Source organism: Anomalospiza imberbis, chromosome 5 (genome assembly GCF_031753505.1).
Source record: "Anomalospiza imberbis isolate Cuckoo-Finch-1a 21T00152 chromosome 5, ASM3175350v1, whole genome shotgun sequence".
Lineage (NCBI taxonomy): Eukaryota > Metazoa > Chordata > Aves > Passeriformes > Viduidae > Anomalospiza > Anomalospiza imberbis.
The window spans coordinates 65970203-65976202 of record NC_089685.1 but is presented as its reverse complement, the minus strand read 5'-3'; positions in this window follow the sequence as shown (position 1 = coordinate 65976202).

The following is a 6000-nucleotide window of genomic DNA, read 5'->3' as shown; positions in this document are numbered from 1 at the left end:
TGTGTTAACATAACAACTTCATTAATCACACCAGGATTTGGCTCCTGTTATGTTTTATAATTTTCACTTTTAGGTTGTTTCCAATTATTGAAGCAATAGTAGTTTTTAAAATAAAAATAATTTTTAGGAATTTAATATTTTGTAAGTAGTTTCTTTATAAGAGAATTAATTCTCTAGCACTCACTGAACAATTTCTTATTGTTTAGAAAAGCTGAATAGGTTTGTAGCCTTCTAGTTCCTGCTAATAGATATTCCTTTTCCGCCTGAAGTTGTATTCTCATCAGCAGTTTTCAAATTGCTTTTGCAGTTATCAAAAGTTGGTATTATTTCTGAAGTCGAGAATTTTTAGTGGGGCTAAAATGATCAATGAGCTTGTTCTTTTATTCATCTGTTTGGAAACTATCATTTCAGATTGTTGAGGGTGCAAGTGATCATTTAGATGTCTTCATAATTTCAAAGGTTTTTTTAAAAACCAAACAAAACTCCACCAACAAATAACTCTCCCTCTAAGAAGACAGTACAAAGAATAGAATGGTACAATACAGAATATTTTTTTACATAGTTCTAAAAAGCTAAGGGAACCTTTCTTAATGTTACTGTAAATATTATTTTGAAGTACTCAAGAAATACAAATGAGTCCTAACAACAGCCACCTGGAGCAATATGCTCGAGCATATTCTTCATCTCAATGGGTGGAGCATCTGAAATAGATTGGAAACTGATGCCAGCGATTGAGATGGAGAATTTGACGTGAACAAGTGAATTAGCAGACCAGGGAGCGGCCATGGCCCTTTGGTTTTGCTTACATCCCAAAGCCAGGCACTCTTTTGTTACTTGTATTGATTTGTTTGCAACAAACAGCAAAAAACCCCAGGACATTTGGGCAGGAATCCTGTGAGACTTGTCCTATAACTCGTTATGGTTTTGTATTTCCAGGAAAATTCAGCATTAGTGGTTACCATTCCTGGGCTCCTTTCCTGTGAAAAATGCCAGTCCCTTTCACTTCAGTCAGGCATTCTCTGTACTGTAGTGCAGTGATAAAACAATAAACTTTTTTTAGCTATTTGGAAATTGCAGATTTACCTTGGCTTGTGCTTTTCAGAAAAATATTACTTGGTTGAGTTTCTTTTAGGGAGGAAGAGGGAGAGAGAGGTAAGATTCTGAATAACGAGTATCCTAAATGTGATCAGTGCAGGAAGAAAGGGAAAAAAAGTTCTTTCCTATTTCTCTTTGTTCCTATAAAAGAAAGAAGACTGGATGTATTTGCGTTATGTGTAGCTGTTTAAAAGTGGTGCGGTTTTTTTATTTTGTGTACACTTTTCTGGAATGCTGTAGGTAGTGAGAAAATTAGAAGTATAATGATACAATGATGTAAAGAAAGGAAAAAGTGAGTAATTGATAGGGCAGTTATTTTTGCAAGACAGTTTTAAAACTGAGTTAGTATGATTATTTAACTCGACTGCCTAACAGCCAGTTTGGAGGAGACACTTAGCATTATTCTTTCATTAAAATAATTTATTATTCTGCAGTTTTTCAAAAAGCAGAAAAATAAAAATTGACATTACACATTTTTCTTTTACAAGGAACAAGTAGGAAATTGCAGCTGTTAAAAAACAAACAAACAAGGTGTTCTGTCTTTTGTTGTGCTTCGTACAAACTAAAAGCCTATCTTTTTTTGTTTGGGGTCACCTTGAGGATTATCACAGGACTTTTATGCAGCTTAATTAATATTTCTAAAACTGGCTATAGCATCAGGTGAAAATGGAAGTGAGGTTCTGTTACAGACAAGGTGTTTTTTCAGTGCTGCCTGTCTGGACCTTGTTATATTTCCTATACTTGAAAGAGAAATATTAAATAAAAGCCTTTACCTATTCATTTAAAATACATTACTATACTTACTTTCCTATAATACATATTTTCTAAGATTTTTGTTTTAAATAAAATATTATCCTTTAACGCAGCACAGTGAAATCATAACATTAAAATATTGACCTCACTGTATCCATAGCAGCAGATTTTATTCTCATAAACACAAGATAAAATATTCAATGCAGGTTTCAGAAGAATCATTGGAGAAAACATTTTTCTTTTAGCATATTTAGCATAATTAAACTCTTTAGTTAAAAACTGCTTGTATGGAGGGAAGCTCATATCTGAATGTCTCCAGTAATCACACAGAAAAAAAAAAAGTATAAAAGCAATTGCAAAGCAAATTGTTTCTTGGTTATGTATTGCTGTAGTTGGGTGGGGTTTTTGTCCTTAGCAGTAAATGGAGACTAAAGCCTTCAATATGTGAAATCAGAATAGATTTGTGTCAGCACCATGCCGAATTGGATTTGCATAGAATACTTGTCTGTGTCACTGTCTCCAGAATTAAAAAGGAAGAGGAGAAAGGAGGATTTCACTTTGCAAGGGAAGAACTTTCTGTTATTGGAAGTTCTTCTCTATGATCTGCCCCATACAACAATGCCAAAGAGCTGCTATTGACAGCTTTGAATGTTGACCAATTCTTTTCAAATTTTAACTGAAATATTTCTCCATTCTACATCTGTGGAAGGAATGGATAGTGCTTCTCTATCTAATAAATCGAGGGATGGGGCAGAGAGAGAGAGAAAAAAAAGAGAGGGAGAGCACACTTTGGCGAGAAATTGAAGGATTCTGAAAAGAATGACATTTTATTTTCAGTGCATCCCCTTGGGTGAGGGACAAGAAAGACCTATAGTAAAAAGATGTGTTTGGGGTTTTTAAATTATTTCAGTATTTCTGTTATGTGAACTGAATGAAGCAAAAATGCTGAGGAAAAGAAACAGCTTCTGGTCCTGTAATTAAAAATTGTATCATCAAGAACATGCTGGAGTTCAAATTGAATTTGAACAGGGAGCTTAACAGTGAAAGGTCTGAATGGATTTTAGAATATTTCAGTTTTCAAATACTGTTTCAATATAGTTTTAAGTTATATTGGTGCCTTGAAAGATATTCTATATTCAAGGCATTCACAAGATTTCTCATGCCTACAAATATATAGTAACTTGAAATTATTTCTGGTTAAATTAATTTTATGATGTGGAAACCAGTAATTTCACAGAGATTTATCCAATTGCATGTGACTGGTTTTTAAATTCCACTACAGCTCCAATTCACAATTTTTTGTTGTCCAAAGTATATATTCATTTTCTGGATGACATCAATCTAACAAAATAATCCTAGTAATTACCCTCACTATGCCTCAGTTTCTTTATCTGAAGATAACAGTAATCCCCTCATCAGTGAGGGATTTTAAGTTTTCTGCATCAACATTTGGAAAATATTTTCAGATCCTTGAATGAAAGAGGAAGGCTATTTATGTCATTATTCAGTTGAGACACACTGTAATGGAACAGTCATTTGTTTCCAGTCCATTTCAGTGAAGCCAGAGAAAGAAGATTCTTTAAAAGAATAATGATGGAGTTAGAATTAATTGTTGGCTAATATGCTGAACTAATTAAGCCAGCAGAGAGATCCATTTATGCTTGACAAAGGTTTTCTTTGAGTTAAAGATACTGAGAACATCATTAAGTGAGAGAAGTGAAAATATGAAGCATAGGTTAATCTTTTAAACAGAGTGGGTGAAAGGGTCCAGAGGCAAGTGCTGAAGTCAAATATTTACCACTGCAATTTAATTTTCCACTTTGAAACCCCAGAGATAATTAGAATTATTCTCATTTATCTACCATCTCAGCAAGCATGATTTAGGATTCTACTTAATGTGCAAAGAAAAAAAGAAAGGCTGTGCTGAAGCAAATGGCACCAAAACTATCAGTGCGGAACCAGAATGCGCTACCTACGAAATAATCATGAGCTGACTGAGCCAGCCCTACAGTCCTGTGTGGAGGGTGAAAGTCTGTGAAAACACAGAGCACCTGCAGGGCTGGTTTAGCTCCTGGCCAGACATTCAGAGTTGAAAAGTACATTTCAGCAGCCACAAAAAAATTTCAATGCCCTAGGCAAAGCTCCTTGCTTCTTGGCAGTGATGCTTGCTTCATTCCCTGTGAATTCTGGCATCATACAGCTACTATACAGCAGAGCTAGCACAGAAAGTCAAGATCCTGTCTATCATATGAAATTACTGTATATATTTTATTATCATACAATGTATTAGTTATCTCTGTCACATTCCTATGGTTCCACTACCAAATGGGATAATACCAACTTTTAAGTGGTTTCCAAACCACTCTAAAAAAACAATTATAACCATAGAGAAATTCAGGGGTTTTTTTCCCTAGTGTCCTGACTGGTCTTATTGCCCTGGAACTCTGTCGCTCATCCTTCAGAACCTAATGTCACTGCCCCTACAATGAAAACCTTGTTTATGGGCAAAGAGGAAACCTATGTATGTTTAAAAGCAAAAATGTATTAGCATCAATCCAGGTCTAATTATTATGGAAAAAGAAAATATTTCTATGTGCAAAAAGTTGTAATAATAATACTAGTAATAATACAGTTAAAATGTTATATAAACTATTTTTGCCTCTCTTTACCTGTGTATTGCTCACACTTCCACTGCTTTTACAGCTTTGTACAATTTCTGGGAATGCCCTACCTTGCACAGGTGGCCTTTCAGCAACAACACCACTTTGGTTTTTAGGGTTGGGCTTATAGCTGTGGTCCTTTCCCCAAACAGGATACACAAACGTGTCCCAGTGGTTCCTTGCAAATACCAAGAACAAGCTCAGTACAGGCACTGGCATAAAAAAAAGCCAGCAAAGGTCCTACCAGCAGGAAAAACTGATTTAACCGAGGTGCTGTTACATAATGAAGCAAAACATGCAGATCACGTTTACTTAAAATCCCCCAAATTTTTAATTGTTCATGGCTTCAGGGTTTGTCAGGCAGCTGCTCACCTATGTGTCTGTAAAAACAATTATGCTCCACAGTGAGGAGATAAAGAAGAAAGCCAGAGGATATGGCTGTGGTAAAGAAAAGGCTTGAGATTCTCTCTCTACTGAAGCTAGAATGGAGTAACAAGTGCTGGCCTCAGAAGTGAAACACGACAGGTTCAGCAGCAAATTAGGACTATAAAATAGAGCGAGAGTAGAAGACTTGCAGGAATGCTGTGGATCAGCAGAGAAGGCAGGTGGTTGAAGATATAAATTATGACTAATGATAGGTTAATGAGGATTAATAGATGCAATAAAGACATGATCCTCAATGCTGTAGGGAAATAATGGCATTTTGTGTAACAGTGGCATGATTTCTTTTCTCCTGATTCTGAGTTCACTTCTACAGGCTAGATACTAAATGAACATGGAAAATCAGGACTCCATCAAAAAAGGAAAGTAAATCAGACATTTCAGCTCGACTGGCTCTGAGGGTACACAGGGTAAGGACTCACTCAAAGGCAGATGTCTGCAGAAAGTTTTGCTACAGGTTCCACGTCTAATACATCTTTACATTTAATATACAGTTTTGTGTTTAGGGCTAGAAAGCAGGAGTGCAAACATGTATCACCTTAAAGGAACTGCTACCTTTTATTTTACCGGATGAAAATAACAAAGAAGTCCCTCCTTCTGTAAAATTCAGCATGACCAGGGTAACAGCTCTATTGCAAGTCAGGAACCAGATGCCGCAATTCTCTATTGCTCGGTGTTGCTAGAAGTAACGTGTTAACTGCTATCATTTATTTCGCTCTGTCGCTATGATGTCCCCGTGTCCCAGATGTGCGGACACCCCAGATGCCGGCTGGGCTGGATGCCTTTTGCTCAGCACTGCAATCTGCGTTTCCAGTTCAAAACGCGGCACATGTGGTGCCCCTCAAACCCAGTCTCGGGGGGCTCACTGGGCGGCCAGCGCCCCCTTCCCTTCAGCAGGTGCCAGGGGGCGGCTCCGTGCCGTGCGGGGTCGCGGGCCGGTCCCGCAGCCCCCGGCCCGGGCAGGCCGCGGTGACCGATCCGGGCGCGGCCCCTCCGGGCCGCCGTAGCGCCGGGAGCGGCGCGCGGGGGCTGCCGGGACGGGGCGAGTGAA